Below are 16,998 nucleotides of genomic sequence, written 5' to 3' on the forward strand. Positions count from 1 at the left end.
AAACTCTTGGTTTCTCATCTCCAGTGTTCAAAGGTGCTTTCAAACAACTGAGCAAGACTGAACTTGGACAGAGCTATACATTCCTTAAGCACGCAGAAGATGAGGAAAGTTGGGTAGGCTGTTTCATAGGCATATATTCCTTTGTATAAAACCTGTTCAAATCCTGTGTCCTAAGACTTTGAGATTTTTACAGTTGATAGAATCTGTTCAACTTTAGAGTCAGATGAGCTGTCAGTTAGGAGGCTCAATTTAAATAAATTGCAGGAGAATGAACCTCTTTGGGGATAGAACTCATTATATCTTTGATGAGGGTTTAAAATGTCTTTGAGGTGACTGAATTTAAGACTCTAAGGAGCAGTTTCAAGGACTAGCCAGATGATCAGTCCATCACTGTCTGCAGGGAATATTGCAGGAAGACTTGTGGGGTTTGCTTGGAAAAAGAACCCTGGCCCCGGCTCAGCACACCATTGTGGTTGATGCCTGCATTCCTTGGGAACAAACATGCTAATCTGTTTCTGCCACCCCTCTCAACATTTAGAAACATATGTTTGTTCTTAATTTGCTCAGACAAACTGCCAGGATAAAACTAATGTTTCTTTTTTACCATTTCATTTCCCTTACTATAAAATTCCTAGGTTAACTTTTTAATAGCAAATATGGATGATGTTTATAGATAACCAAAAATATTATAAATTTGGTGATCTTATAAATACAGATAATCAACTGATGTTGAACTCTGCACTCCACTTGACTTAATATAACAAGGGAATGTATCCTAAAACAAAAATAAATAAGATTGTAGGGTAAGCTAGGCATTATTTTTAGGATTTCAAATTGACAGGTGGGAGTTAACAGGGAAGATACATACCTCTAGGAAAAGGTGAATTGTGGGGGTGGGAACTTAAGGAGCTGCATTATAAGCACGTGTGTATGTTATGTCTGGGCTGGCCTTGGCCTTTGCCTCAGATTCATTTCTTGCCTCTCGGCTGTACTACTCTGTACCTCACAGGGGCAGCTCCCCAGCTCCTCGGGGGGAGGCTAAATGGAGTGGCCAGTGACAAAGGTAGTTGGCAGAGTGGGGAGAACAGGAGACAACAGGATAATTCCCCCTCTTTCTTTCTGCCTTGGACTCTGCTGGTCTAGTTTCCTTGATGTTCCCTCCTTCCTATTTCTCCCCAGACTGAGCTTCTATCCTTGCTGGTCTCCAAGTTGTCTGGCTATTCCTTGTTTGTCTTCTCACCCTTCAGTCCATCCTCTCACCAATTCTCTACATTCAACTCCCTCTTGCTCTTCTTTTCTTGGTCACTCTCTGACCAGCTCATATTAGCCGGTATGTGGGTATACTTTACCTTACAGAAATAGGTTCACTTTTCCATGTTCTCATGGTTTTCTGTGCCCCCACTTCGTGTGTTCTGGACACTGATCCTCCACACCCCCACCCCCTTTTTTTTTAGCATGGACACACTGTGCTTCCTTCTGCCAGGGGATCTTTTCTCTCTAATGGCCTGGCTGCCAGAGTTACCGTCTCCACCAGTTCCAGTGCAGACTTTGCCTGGTAAGTTCCTCCTTGTTCTTCAGGTCTCAGTTCTAAGGTCTCATTCCTAATGGGGGGAGGTCAACCTCACTCTTAATATCTGCTTAGAGGGAACAGGGCACAGGGGGTCTCTTCCACTCACTACAGCTGTGATTTTGCACTATTGTGTCTCTCTGTGACTGATTCCATTTTCCTTATGAAACTGTAAATTCCAAGAGAGTTGTACCTATGTTCCCTTCATGAGATATTTCATTTCCAATGCCTAACAAGAGACATTACTTATACTAGATGATCATTTATTGCCATCCAACAAAAGGATAAAAATCTGGATTGCAGTTTTAAAGTACACCCAGGCAGATTTCTTAGGAAAAAATTACTGCAGACTCAGGTCCTCCTTTCTGTTTTCACTCTTTTGGCTTTTTTTTTTTTTTTTTTTTTTGTGGTGCTGGGGATTTGAACATGGGGCCTTGTGCTTGCAAGGGAAGCACTCTACCAACTGAGCTATATCCCTAGCCCTCTTTTGGCCTATTCTTAGCACCTGCCAACTTTCTGATGCCTCTTGGAGACTCAAAGCTAAATTTTCAGTATCCTAAAATTAATCTAATACCTTTGAATCACATTAAATCCTAAAATTCTAAGAACTGTTTTAAGGTGCAATTATGAATATGAAAAAGTATATCCCAAGGCATATGAACTCAGTTATTGAGTGTGAAAGCCTTGTGTTAGCACCATTATAATTGACCATATTTGTCTGATGGGAAGATCCCTGTTTTCTAAGTTGTAGTCATTGTTTTAGAAATATAGGATTATTATAGAATTGCTTGTGTATTAATTTGTCCATCATTGAAACTCTTATTTCACAAAGAAGTGGTAAGGCATGTTACTTAACTTCATAGCCATTGGGACTGCAATGCCTGGGCCCATCTCCTTGTGCTCCACTTTCTTCATCTGTGCAATGGGAACAATAATGGCGTTTGTCTCTTATGGTTGTTGGGAGGATGGAATTAATAAATAGAAAGCCATCAGGACAAGACCTAACTATAGGAAGCAGTCACCACACACATTAGCTTGTTTTTCAAGATATACGATAGGCACTGTGTGTCACTTTTGGTATTTTTCAGAATAAGAGCAGAGTGAAATTTGTGATTTGCATCTAATCTCTCCAATAAGAGTTACAAGCTTAATTGATGCTAATGCTCACTTCTTGTCAAATATTCTTAGAAACATACTCTTCTTACTCAGAAATAAACATTTCCATTAAAACAATAGCTTTTTTTGCAGTATTCCATACTGTTTAAAAATATTTTTTTATTGTAATAAATGGGATACATGTTGTTTCTCTGTTTGTACATGGAGTCAAGGCATACCATTTGTGTAATCATAAATTTACATAGGGTAATGTTGTTTGATTCATTCTGTTATTTTTTTTCCTTCACCCCCAAAACAATAGCTTTTAAAAATATGTATTTTTTTAGTTGTAGATGGACACAATATCCTTATTTATTTGTTTTTATGTGGTTCTGAGGATGAAACCCAGTGCCTCACACATGCTAGGCTAGTGCTTTGCACTGGGCCACAACCCCAGCCCCCAAAACAATAGCTTTTATCAAACGTGAATTAGCTTTTGAAAACAAATGCAAATAAGCCTAGTCCTCAGATGGGAGTTCTATTTTTCTAATTGAGTGTGAGCCTCTCATCAATAAATAATGTTGTTCATATTTAGGTTCTCTAGATTTAGAGCTATTGTTTCAATAATGGAAGATTTGAATGGACAAGTGGGCATTGGGAAGCCAATCTCCCTTGTATGCTACAGCCTATTTCCTGAGACTCCTTTGGGGGAATTTTCTATATGAGATCAATTAGCACTTAGAATGGGAAGAGTGACCTCTTCATCAAATCTGCATTTTCAATATCTTAGAATTAATCTTACACCTTTGTATCAAATTAAATCTTGGAAGTGCTAAGAATTGTTTTAATGTATAATTATGAATATTAAGAAAATATATTCCAAGGTATCTGAGGCCAGTTATCCTGGAATGCTGAAAGCACTGTGCTCAGCACCATGATAACTGACCAGCTTTATTTGATAAGAATGTCCTAATGGACAAAAATCGTTTTTGTAAATTATAGTCAAAGGCTGGACTAATCCCAATCACATTATAAAATGGTGTGCACATTATAGGAGTCAGTAGAAAAGCCATGTGGATTAAGTAGTGGAAATTGATAATGATCACCATGAAAACTGCAGCCGTCATCTTTTTGACATAATGTATGGATCAGTTACCAGACATCTGGAGCCAGAGATTAGCTAACATTGAACTGGAGTTGGAGGTCACATACAATGACCAAAGAAGTAAAGAAGAAAATGAAATGCAAAAGAAAAAACAAGAACAGACACCATCAACAACAAAATTTTAAAATTAGAAAGAAACAGGAAATTTAGAAGTAGAAAGGAGAGTGTCCAGCTTTCAGTGCAGAAGCCAGACTGCAGCTATGGAAAGGCAAGGTGCAGCTTCAGAGGAACCAGTTCCATAGTCTGAGGGAAAACACAAGAAAAGTATTCTATGTCCGAGGTAGAGAAGAAAGAGAGAAGGAAGGAAGCAAGAGGGAAGGGGAAAAGGAAGGAGGGAAGGGAAAAAAGAAACATCCCATAAATAACAAATGAAGACATAAACCTGGAAGAAATCACAATTAAAAAAAGAGAAATTACCTTGAGTGCATTCACTCAGTAGCACATGTAAAGAAAAATTAATTATAAAAATAATAAAAAGGGGATAATTAAACAAACAGAATGAGAGGAACAAGATATCAGACTCATGAAAATGAATTTAGAGTTGTTACAGAATGATTATTAGAAATAATCAAGCAACAGAAGAGATATTGGTACAGCTTAAATAACTGACCTAAGGAGATTATGGTGAGTGCAGTAAACAGATGAAAATGGAATTAAAGCAACCAGAAGTAAGATACAGATCTGACACCCAAAAAAGCGATCCAACCAACCTAAATTTGACTGGTGTTTAAGAGGCAGGAAGCATTGATATGAAACAGGTAATATATTCAGAGAAAAGACAGAAGAAATTTTACCTTAAACAAGGAAATAAGAGCACCCAATCCACCAAATAAAATAATGCACAATTTTTTTCTGAGCTCTAAAGCATTTTCTCATTTAAACTTCTTTTTAAAAAATATGAGCTTGTTTCAATCAAGAATAAAGAAATTTATGGATTCAGTATAAGAAGGCAAAATGTTTTTTAATGGGAAAACATGAGATTGGTGTCAGAGTTCTTCAAAATAATAGTGGAGGCCAGAGGACAACAGAACAACATTTGCAAAGATCTAAAGGGAAGAAAACATAACCCAGTCGAAATGTCATTAAATAATAAAGACTTATGAAGACATGTTCCAACAAAAAGGAAATCACCCTATATAGCATCCCTGGGTTTCCATAAAATAAATTACTTAAGAATAAAATCAACCCAACTGACTCTTGGCTCAAGTGAAGAACTTAGAGAGGAAGTGAATAGTATGTCAGGGAGCAGAGAATTGTTGAAATCATTTCTATATAAATCACTAGAAAAATTTTAGAAAATAGAATTTAAAAAGATAATTTGACCTTCATAGAATCAAAAAATGCCAAAAAAAATTGGAAATGACAACAACAACAAACCCTGTGTTCAATAATTAGACAGGAGTGGGAATATTAACAAGAGGAAATGTGAGAGTGATAGTGCTTCTGAGTAGGAGGAAGGACGTCTGTGACCTCTGGGAGCTGACCTAGTACAATTGGCCAAAGCTGGGGCTGCAGGGAGTCTGCCTGACATGGACGGTTAGACTCGGCAGTTTCCTCTTCAATATGAACATTCCATAGGACATGAGCACAAGACAAAGCTATTCTGGGATCATGATATACCAAGACAAAAACAGGAGGACCACTTTATCTGAATACAGACAAAGTACAAACATTTTCTACACACGAATGACCTAGTAGAAATAGCTGCTGTCCCTACTGATGACAGCTTTAGCTTCAGACAAAGTTCCCTCCATCCAGATGAGATTTATTATGATACCCTGTGATGCAATCTCCTGTTCTGTGGGCATTCTGTGAAGATAAAGAATACATACTTTACCCTACTTACTATGTTAGAAGTAATTTAACAACTGAGAAGTAAATATGAAATAAGTGTTGTAAGCCTGAAATGTGGAGAGATGAAATGGTTTGGCTAGGGACCACTGGACCTGACAAATGACCTGATGGCTAATTCCCTGAATTGTCTTTTTGCCTTATATAACTTATAGAGGCAGAAAGAGCCTGGAAAAACCAGCAAGGTGCAGTTCAAAAGAAAAAAACATCCATTAATGCTATAAGATAAATGCCTTGACTTCTAGTGCCCAAGTTTTAATTCAGGGTATATAAGCAATCACACTCATCCTTTTGCACTCTCCTTTCCTTTCTAATGGTGAGTAGAGTAACAAACCCATACTTTTTAAGTCATCTGTGTTCTTTCAGGAATTTATTTTTGCTCAGATGATTGAAGAATGGTAGCTTGCTCCACAGGTTCTGTATTTGTGTCTCACATATGTTCAACATGGTAGATGTACTAGTTTTCCTGGAAAGTTGATTTTTAAAAAGCATTTTTTGTCTCTTAAATTAAAAAAAAAAATCCTCAAGTCTATTCTCTCTCGTCAAAGGAATAGAAATGAAACAGTTGAACAAGACAAAACACTTTTATACAATAAGTGCCCTATGTTAGTCAAACAGCACAGACGAATCTTCAGCTTCAGCCTCATTCATACCAGCAAAGACCAGATAAGAAAGCTTGACTTACACCATTGCTATGCTGTAATATGATTTCCCAACTCCTCCTGTAGGGTAGCCCAAGAGGATAACAGAGGAACCAAGACTTCCATCCCTACCAGCTGCTGTGACTCCTTGCTCAGTGTCAGACACAGAGGAGGCAGACAGCCAGAATGATATCAGCAGAGGTCTTCTGGGAAACTTATTCTCGCCTCTGCCCAAGAATATCAAGAAGCACCTCATCCAGGGAGGAGTGTCAATGAAGGTCAAGTAACCTGTACTTCCACCAGATCTGTCAATGAGGAGGAAATCTCCCTTTTCCCCCTCTAAAGCAGTGTCAAGGGAGGCTGAATTAAACAGGTTTTAGTTCCATCTATTTTCTTGTAATTGCCATAATTTTGTTCATTTTTATGGCTGAATAACACTGTGTATTGTATGTGTGACATTTTCTTTATCCATTCATCTGTTGACAGGTACCTAGGTTGATTCTATAACTTGCCTGAATCACTGTACTATGCTGGCTTTAACTATTTCAAATAAATACTGAGGGATGGTACAGATGGATCATATGCTGTTTTCAGTGAAAAATAAGTCAGAAAGACAAATATTACATGTTTTCTATCATATGTGGATGTTACAGGAAGGGGAAAGAAAGAGGCAAATGATTAGTGAAAAGTAAGGGGATTATGGGGAGGGGAAGGGAGGGTAAAAGGAAGTAATGAGGAATTAAATTGATCAAATTATGTTATATGCATGCACAAACCCTACTATACTCTACAACTTATATGCAGCAGAATAAAACCAGATTTTTGAAAGACAAGAGCCTAATTATAAACCTTGGATAGGGGTGAGAATAAGTTTCCCAGAAGACCTTCAGCTTTTAAGTCATTTGATGCATCAAGAATGAGAGAGATTTCAATCTGAATGAGGAAAGACAAGAGGTACTCACAGCAAAATTACTACCATGTGAATTTTTGGCATGGATTTTTAACACAGTCATACTATAACAAATGATTACAAGTATGAAAACAGAAGGTCTCAGCAAAGAAAAATCAAGAGGAAATTTAAAAACTGAATGTACAATAAACAAAGTAAAAACCAGATGACATCAACAACAGACAGGAAGGGTCCTTGGAAAGAATCAAGGTAAATACATCAGCCTTTCCTTCTCATCTTGAGTTTGTTAAATCATGTTTGATGATGGGAGCAAATATTACAAAACTTCTTTTTTTTACTCTTTAGACGGAGTCTTATTATATTGTACAGGCTAGCCTTCAACTCAAGCAACCCTCCTGCCATATCCTCCCAGGTAGATAGAAGAAGTATAGCCATGCACCACCGCTGTGCCCTGCTAAATGTGAGGAGCCTTTTTGATGCTGTTCTAAGTGTAATGTGTCACAAATAATTCAAAGCAGTGGTTTTTTTTTTCCTTTTCTAGTACTAGGAATTGAACCTAGGGGTGCTTAACTACTGAGCTACATCCCCAGTCCTTTTTTATTTTATTTTGAGACAGGGTTTTGCTAAACTGCTTAGGGTCTCACTAAGTTGCTGAGAGTTGCTTTGAACTTGTAATCCTCTTGCCTCAGTCTCCTGAGTTGCTGGAATTATGGGTGTGTGCCATCTCGCCCTGCTCAAAATACTATGTTCTTAGAAGCATGATCTATAATTGTCAAAAGGTGGAAGCAACCCAAATGTTCACTGTCAGATGAAGAAAAGTTGGTGAACACATGCAATGGGATATCAGTCAGCCTTAAAAAAGAAAGAAGTCCTGTTACACATTTCAACAAAGTGAAGCTCAAGGTGGAAGGCTAAGTGAAATAAGCCAGCCAGAAATGAACACATATTGTGTGAATCCACTTACATGAAGTATTCAAGGAGTCAAATCATAGAAAATGAAACTAGTAAGGTGGTTACCAAGGGTTGGGGTGGGTGGGAATGAGTTTTGTAGATACAGAAATTCAGTGTTACAAGATGAAGAAGTCTTAGAGATCTGTTGTACCACAATTTGAATATACTTAATTAACACTACTGAACTGAAATGGTGAAGGTGAAAATTTTAATTCTGTGAACTTTTACCACAATGTTAAAAGATACATAGATTGATAACAGAGTATGTTGAAGAAAAATTTAAAGCAATTATAAATAAAGCAGGGTAAAGAGGTATAAAAGGAGGTATGGTTTCTATACCATATTTGATCTTACAAAATGTCTGTACTGATGAAGTGTGAAATGCTCAGTATATACAGTATAATTTTTTAAAAGTACTAAAAATTATACAAAGAAATACATTAAAAATCTTTATAGCAGATACCCACTTCTAGAATGATAAGGTAAGCACTTCCATGTCCATACCCCAGCAAAGCAGCCAAAACTAGTGGAAATGTCCTGGAAGTATACATAAAATGAAGCAATTTATTCAAGAAAATCTACTAAATTTAAATAAGAGCAGTGTTAGTCTGTGGCTGCTCCTTCACATACCCCTTCCCCAATGTAGCATGACAGAAAACCCACTCTTGAAGGATAAGGCAAAGAAGACCGGAATTCTAAAATTCCCAGTCAAGGGTTATATTATGTCCCCAGAAAGGGCAGACCACCAGCTTTTCTCATTGACCGCCCCCCCACCCCGCTTTGTGTTGCGAAGGTTAAATTCTATGTGAGAGTAGCTGAGAAGTTTCTGGCTTTCTTATCACTCAGGGTGGATATTGTATTGTAGGTGCAGCAACATGAGAATACTGGGCCCAAGAACCCTTTCCCCAATCCTCGAGTAGGGCAGAGGTTCCATGCCTGCAGAGCCAAGCCTAGAGGATCATTGTCTGCCATCTCCACCCAATACCCTATTTGTAAAGCAAGGATACCCCTCTGTGAGAAGAGGACCATGGTCCCCAGTCCCAGTTCAAAGATTATGCTCTGAAAGAGAGAAAGACCACAAATACAGAAGGCTCTGAAACTCTCACCAAGAGAAGACAAGTCATTCAGGAACTATAGAATCTGAGAAATAAGGGTCCTCTCAAAAACAAGGGGGATCTCACACTAAGCTAAAAAGAGGGGACTGGGAGCACAAAATGGCAACAACCAAAGTGTAAGCCAGCTGGTTTATCAGAGACAACCAAGGAAATGTAGCTCAAGAGAGCCCTCCTAGGGTCAGGAAAAATCTCAGAGTTCCCTTAAAGAATAGCTCTATTAAAGGACCTGCATTTAATCAGGTGAGACCATGAAACAATTTGCAACCCAGGAAAAAGTTAAAACAATAAAGCAATGAAGTTGTGCATAGGTATAAGGCTTCCCTTTTGAGGAAACATCAGAGACTTCCCAATGCAGGGGAAAGAGACTTCATTAAAACAAACAAACCTAACCAATAGACAAACTTTGCAGCAAGCAACAATAACAAGTCCCTCAGGATGGGGAGTGGCATCAGGATCCAGAGATATGAAAATACATGACCTGAAGTGTTCAGTTCTCAACAAAAATTATAAGATATGCTAAGAAGCAGGAAAATGTAGGTTATGTACATGAAACCAACCAGACCAATACAAAAGAAAAAACCAGGCTCCAGAAACTACCTGTAAGAGGGTCGAAATGTCACACTTAATGAAGGCCGCAAAGCAGCCATTAAAAAAATACATTCAATTCAGTAAAGGAAATCATGCTTAAAGACATAAATGGAAACATGATGAGGGTGTTAGACCACATGTGTTAGACCACATGTAACTGAGGGTGTTTCATCGATTGAGAATATCGGTAGAGGAACAAACACACACACAGAGAACAAAGTGTATATCCACACATGGAACATGATCTAACTCTGAAAAGAAGTTCTCTTACATGCTACAACATTAATGAAAATTGAAAACATTAAGTGAAAGAAGCCAGTCACAAAAGATCATATATTATATGATTCCATTCATATGAAAAATCTAGAAAAGGCAAATATACAGATATAGAAAATTATGGTTGTCCAGGGCTTGAGGACTTCAGGAAAATTGCCAAGTGAACAGTAAAGGATAGTTGGCTTTCTTTTCTTGAGGTAATGAAAGTGTTCTAAATTTGATCCTGTTCATGGCTGTACAACTCTGCAAAGATAAGAACCATTTAATCATACACTTTTTTTCTTTTGTTTTAGAGATTGAACCCAAGAGTGTTTAACCACTGAGCCACATCCCAAGATCCAAAAACCTTTTACTCCACATTTTTTTTTTTTTTTTTTGAGATAGGGTCTCACTAAGTTGCTTAGGGCCCTTCTAAGTTGCTAAGGCTGGCTTTGAACTTGAAATTCTTCTGCCTTAGTCTCCTAAGCTGCTGGAAATATAGGCTTGTGCTGCCAGGCCCATCTTAACTGTACACTTTAAATATGTGCTATATGCATTACATATCAATAAAGCTGGTGTATTTAATCCACCATAGAAAATCAGAAAATTAGGATGGTGTTCTAATACATGTTCAATTATGTTGGAGAAACGCAGAAAAAAGAAAACAAATGAAAGTAGACAACAAAGTAAAATGGGGGAATTTAAGCTTTGACTTATTATTAATTACTTTATATATGTGTTGTTCTTACATTAATTAAAAGAATCATATTTATAGAATAAATTACAAAAAAAATCCTCAGTTACATGTGGTCTACTTGAAATTCACTTAAAATATGATAGTAGGTAGTAAAATGGTATAGGAGTAAAGGATTGAAAATAATATACCATGCTAGACTTAATCTAAAGACAGTAGCAGCTACCACATTAATATTATATAAAACAGATTTCAGACTAAAGACAACTGTGAGCATAGTAATAAAGGCAATTAGTTGTACTCTTCAAATAGGTGGGTTGTGGGATTTAGCAATTATATCTCAATAATGCCATTATATTAGAATATAGATAAACCAAAATGAATTATTGAATGACAAAAGGGGTAATTCATTCAAATAACAATCTAGATTGCACCAAAAAACATAGCAACAAATATTATGTAGGAAATCTGACAGAACTTAAAGCAGAAGTAAACAAATCCACCATTATAGTTGGGGACTGCAACACTCCTTTCCCAATAATTGATAGGACAACTAGATTAAAAAAAAAAAAAATCAGCAAGTTACTGATGAATGTAACAGTACCACCAAACAATCAGTTCTCTTCAGCACCATAGAAAGTCCACTCAATAGCTTTGGAATTGAGATCTGAACATGCATCCCAGTGCCGAAAGAATGCGAAAGAAGGTAGACCACAACTTGGGTCACACTAACCTTAACAAATTGAAAAGAATTGAAACCAAATGTTCTCTGATCATAATGGAATCAAGGTAGAAATCAATACAGAAAAATGACCGGAAAACTTCCCCATAAATAACCCATAAATAACCCATAATAACTTCTACCCATAATAAGGTAGAAGTTGCAAGTCAAACAAATAATACAGCAAATTAAATTAAAATAAAAGACCTCAAAATTCATGAGAAATTTATAACCCAAAATGTACAAATAGGGCATACGAAATGTCTGAAATCACAACTTAAGCACTTACTTCAAAATACCAGAAAAAGAAGAGTGAAATAAGCTGGAATCAAGTAGAATAAAGAAAATAAATAACATAAATCAATTAAATTGACAGCAGAATTCATTGGGAAAAAAACAAAATTAATAAACCACTAAGAAGTCTGACAAAAACAGAGAGACAATAGCAAATTACAAACATCAAAAATAAAACAGGAAACAACAAACTTTGCAGACATCAAAGGGATAATTAGGGAATACTATGAATAATTCTTCACACATAAATGTCACCATTTAGATGAAATAAACCAATTTGTAGGAAACTGCAACTACCACAGCTTATCCAATAAGAAATAAATCACTCAAATAGTCCTATAACCATTAAGTCAATTAAATTCATAATTTAAAAATTCTCCATAAAGAAATCTTCGGTACCAGTTCTTTCTTAGAGAATTCCACTAAGTATTCAAAGAAGAATTAAAAACAATTCTATATAATCTCTGACAGGAAATATGAGAGGAGGGAACACTGCTGCTCACATTTGGTGAAGCCAGCAGAATTACCTTCATGTCAAAACCAGAGAAAAGGAAAAGAAAGAAAACTAGAGATGGAGATGGATATACTTCATGAACATTAATGCAAAACTCTTTAAATATTGCAAACAGAATCCAGTAATATAACAAAATAACTATACACAATGACCAAATGGAGTTTATTCCAGGAATTCGAGGTTGGTTCAATATTTGGAAATCAATAAGGGTAATCCACCATATTTTCAGGTTAAGAAGAAAAATCACATGTTCATGGAAAATTGATGCAGAAAAAGCATTTGCCAAAATTAAATATCCATTTTTCATAAAACTAGAATTATTGCAGTTTCCTCATAGCACTCAAACCAGAGTCAATCTCTACCCCCTCAAACTTTTCCCCAAAACACCTACATCTTACAATAATTCCTTTATTTCCCTTTTACTGATATGCCCCACAGTTTTCTATGGCCTCTGTTGTCTCTTGCTGTACATACAATAATTAAGACGTGAAAGTCTCAACTTGTTCAACTGTTGGAGGTGTGCCTGACCCTCTCTGGCTAAAGGGTATTAACATCACCTTTCGTCATAGCATTGAGATCATCAATTCTGTGTAAAGTTGAAGTAGGTAGCTAATAATTACTCTGTTGCTGAATCTTTTTAAAAATATTCTTAACTTCAGAGGGTTATTTAGAAAACAATATATTCGTTAATAAAAAAAATTTTGCTTTCTTTTTCCCCTTTTATCTTAATAGAATCAAGGGAAATTAAACATGTTATTTAATTTTGAAAACAGTTAACAATAACAAAATTATTACAAAGTATTTCTGTACTTTTATGTCTCTATATTGATCTATTAATCTGTGTGAATTAATCAAACACTGTTTTGGAAGACATCAACCTAATATTAGGTGTGGTTTTTACTAGGAGATGGAATTTCAGGTATTCTAGAACTTTCATCTTTGTACTTTTCTCTACTTTTGAGTTTTTAAAAATATGAGATCAAATCTCTTTTATGAAAAAATATGTTTATATACACTGAGATATTAACAAAGGTTGATGGAGGATTAAAGACTCAAGTCTATATATTTTTCTGTGATTTATAAGTTTAAAATAACACTGAGATTTTAAAACATGGGAATATGCACCGATATTTTAAGATGAAAAGTAAAATATTATCAGAAGAAAGAGGAAAACTACCATTACAATTTTGTTGTATTTGATTTCAGTGCATATCCACATGCCAACAGAAACACACAGAAGTAAAGAAGATTTTATACACTATTTTTTGCCTACCATTCTATTATAAGCATGTTTCTTGGTTTAAAATGAGTAACTCCTTCTCAGTCTTATTCAATAGAATTTACTTTTTTCTTGGGGGCTGTTGAACAGTGTATGAATTGAAGACACAGAAACTCATGGATGACAGACACTTTAAATACAGGTGTGGTGCCAAAGACAGACTTCATAGACCCAAAATGAATGCACAGATGTATTTTTGTCAGTTGTCCTTTCATCAACACAAAGAACAATATAAATATATGTCCTGAACAAAGAGCTGTTCTGCAGCAGGAAAACAAATTTATTTCTAAAACAAACAATATCATTCCATTGCATTCAAGTGTTGTTTTGAAGATTCATTCCCTAGAAAACATTTTGGCCTCCAGATTAATAAAAATGGAACATGCAAAAAAATCAGTTCTGTGTAAGGAAGCAGTTGAGATGGAATGTCCAAGTACTACTAATTGGTCTTCACTGGACCTACCACGTACCCTACCACATACCCTACAACCCAGTGATCACCGGTTGATGAAGAGATTTACCCACCTGGGCCAGGGGTTAATCACTTTATGATGCTCTAGGAACGACTAGCATTAACTTTACACCATCTTCAGATCCTTTCCAAGTGAGACTTAAGACCAAAGCATGTCTTTTTTTTTCTAACTCCTTTTATCTCTGACTTTATTATATAAGAAAGAAAAAGCTGTTGGAATGTGTCCTCTCCTTCCACTTAAGACCTACTTAGGGAGGTATGTTGAATTCTTAGCCAAGTCTGCATTGCTAAGTCCTCATTAAAATTGTGGGCTTCCTAGCTGCTTTTTATAAAAGAAATTTTGTTATAGATTCAGCATAATTAGTCCTGACAAATGGGCTAATCATGACACTGTGCAGTTCTGCATTGAGACCAAACCTCTAGAGCTTTACTTATTGATAAAACAAAAGACTCTTGTTATAAAGGAGCAATAAATTACCCCAACACAGTTTGATGGCAGGTTTTGAAAAACAAAATTACACAAGTCATATAAGATATTACTAAAAAAATTCTTTAAGAAGAAAATAACAGGGGCCTTGGCATGTAGGAGTAATAAGAAGAAAATTTAGAGGTACACAAACAGCCAATGCTGCCCACACGTTTTAAATAAGAACACAAGGAGTAACAGAATAACTCCTCAATTTCCCTGTAATTCTTACTTCAATGGAGCTTTTCCTCAGATGTTGGGGCTTCTTTGGGTTTGTCTGTTTTTGTTGATTTCACTTGTTTTTACTGGTAATTACTTCTTTGAGTAATACACACTTAAACATTACAAAGATATATTATTTTCTATTTTTCCATTTTATTGTACTTTCACACTTAAAATTTACCACTAAATGCTAGCTGATACAAGTATAGACTAGTCATACTGATAGCTGTAGATTTTTGAGGTGTAAAAATAAATGGATAAATGTCTTAAAGAATGTGATAAAACAAATAGCAAGCAGTCATTGTAGAATCTGGATGGTGGTCTTGGTTTTGTGCTGTGACACATGAGGTAATGCTCAAGTAAACAGCAAAAGGGACAGGAAGATAGATGCCAAACTTCAGGTTGTAACTAAAAGGAAAACCCCACTCAAGACTGAAACAGAACTGCCATAAAGGAAAACCCCACTCAAGACTGAAACAGAACTGCCATGTATCAGGCTGAGAGATGCTTGGGTGCTGGTAAAGACAGACCATGGGATCTCTTGAATTTTGTCCTTTCCTTCCTGTTTTAGTCAGCTTTTTCACTGCTGTGCCCAAAGACCAGATAAGATCAATTAGGAGGAAAAGTTTATTTGGGAGCTCACAGTTTCTGAGGTCTCAGTTCATAGATAACTGGCTTCATTCCCTGGAGCTCCAAGTGAGGCAGACCATCATGGTGAAAGAATGTGATGGAGGGAAGCAGCTCAAGACATCACACCAGGAAGCAGAGAGAGAGCTCCACTCTTCAGGGACAACATATAAACTCCAAAGGTATGTCCCCAATGACCCATCTCTTCTAGTTACACCCTGATTGCCTATAATTACCACCTAGTTAATCCCTATCAGGGAATTAATGTACTGATTAGGTTATTGCTCTCATAACCCAATCATTTCACCTCTCAGCTTTCTTGGATTTATTCACACATGAGCTTTTGGGAGAAACCTAATATCTAAACCATAACACTTCCCTAAAATGAGTAAGTAGGTTGAGGGAGCAACCATGGCATGTACTGCAGCTAGGGGCTGATGCTGTGTCACTCACATGTTATCCATCTAGACCAGCAGGAGTATTTTAGCAGCAGAACAAGCAGAGAGGACCATGGCTGAGGGCCAGGCAGGTAGAATATCACTGCACTCCTGTAATAACAGTGCTCCAATAAACTGAGCAAGTCTCCTCCAATCAAAAGAAGGTGAACTTCTAAATCTGAAGGAGCTTGACTCTGATGATAGATTTTTTTGGTGGTCACAGAGTCAGATTCAGGAATGGGCCAAGGGCAATATGAAGAGATGGCAAGGGGGTGAGAGAAGAACCCCAGGGGTTCCTCAGCAGTTCTCACTCTCCTCTAACCATGAGATGTGAAAAGGGAAGTGGGGACCAGATCAACATCTAAATATCAGGGTTAGCCAAGTGAGGTGGTGCAGTTTGTGAGGCTGAGGCAGGAGGATTGCAAGTTCAAAGTCAAAGTCAGGCCTCAGCAATTTAGCAAGGCCCTAAGCAACTTAGTGAGATCTTGTCTCAAAATAGAAAAAAAAAAAAAAAAAGATCCAGGCATGTGACTCAGTGGTTAAGTGCCCTGGGTCAATCCCTGGTAGAAAGGAAGGAAGGAAAGGGGGAAGGAAAGAAAGAAAAAGAGCAAGCAGAGTTATTATTCAAAAAACAACCTTGGGTCCACACAAGATTTCTTGCACTGAAGTGTTTGATCAGTGACAATCCTTAAAAACTAAAACAATAAGAAAAGTGTCATTTGACAAAGAGGAATACTGCCCAGGTTACCAGACTGATTGCATATCATGCTATCCTCATTATCATGAGGGATGAGGGACACTGGAAAGTGGAAGTTCATTTATCTTGGGAAACAGGCCTGCATTTACCAAGATTCTCTACTGATTAAGGTAGAAAATGGAAGAGAGAAAAAAATATTCCAGATGAATTGAATGGAGATTAACTACTTAAACTCCTGGACACCCCAGGGGTCTCCTAAGGGATGAACTCCCCACCTAGGACATCCAGTTTCCAAATAACACAGAAACAGAAAGGACTTCCTAAATCTGAATTCAGTAGAAAGCATGTAGTGTTTACATAGAAAAGAACAATAGAATAAACTATGTGTTGGTGTGGAGAATGTATATATTTTTTCAAAGAATTGAAGTTAATCTCTT

At 36.8% G+C, this 16,998-nt stretch overlaps 1 protein-coding gene and 1 long non-coding RNA gene across 2 annotated transcripts in view; one reads left to right on the top strand and one right to left on the bottom strand.

The window, feature by feature from the left end:
• LOC306654653 overlaps positions 1–6,845 on the top strand; it is a 188,826-nt gene extending 181,981 nt beyond the window's left edge. The window contains exons 2-3 of the long non-coding RNA XR_013762020.1: positions 1,455–1,555; positions 6,407–6,845. This is a non-coding gene — a long non-coding RNA (uncharacterized lncRNA). The remainder of the gene's footprint in view (positions 1–1,454; positions 1,556–6,406) is intronic.
• Positions 1–16,998, bottom strand: part of GABRG3 (gamma-aminobutyric acid type A receptor subunit gamma3) — a 707,345-nt gene that overhangs the window by 39,215 nt on the left and 651,132 nt on the right. The window lies entirely within an intron of this gene.

The sequence above is a fragment of the Sciurus vulgaris genome (assembly GCF_902686455.1).
Source record: "Sciurus vulgaris genome assembly, chromosome: 2".
NCBI classification, from domain to species: Eukaryota; Metazoa; Chordata; class Mammalia; order Rodentia; family Sciuridae; genus Sciurus; species Sciurus vulgaris.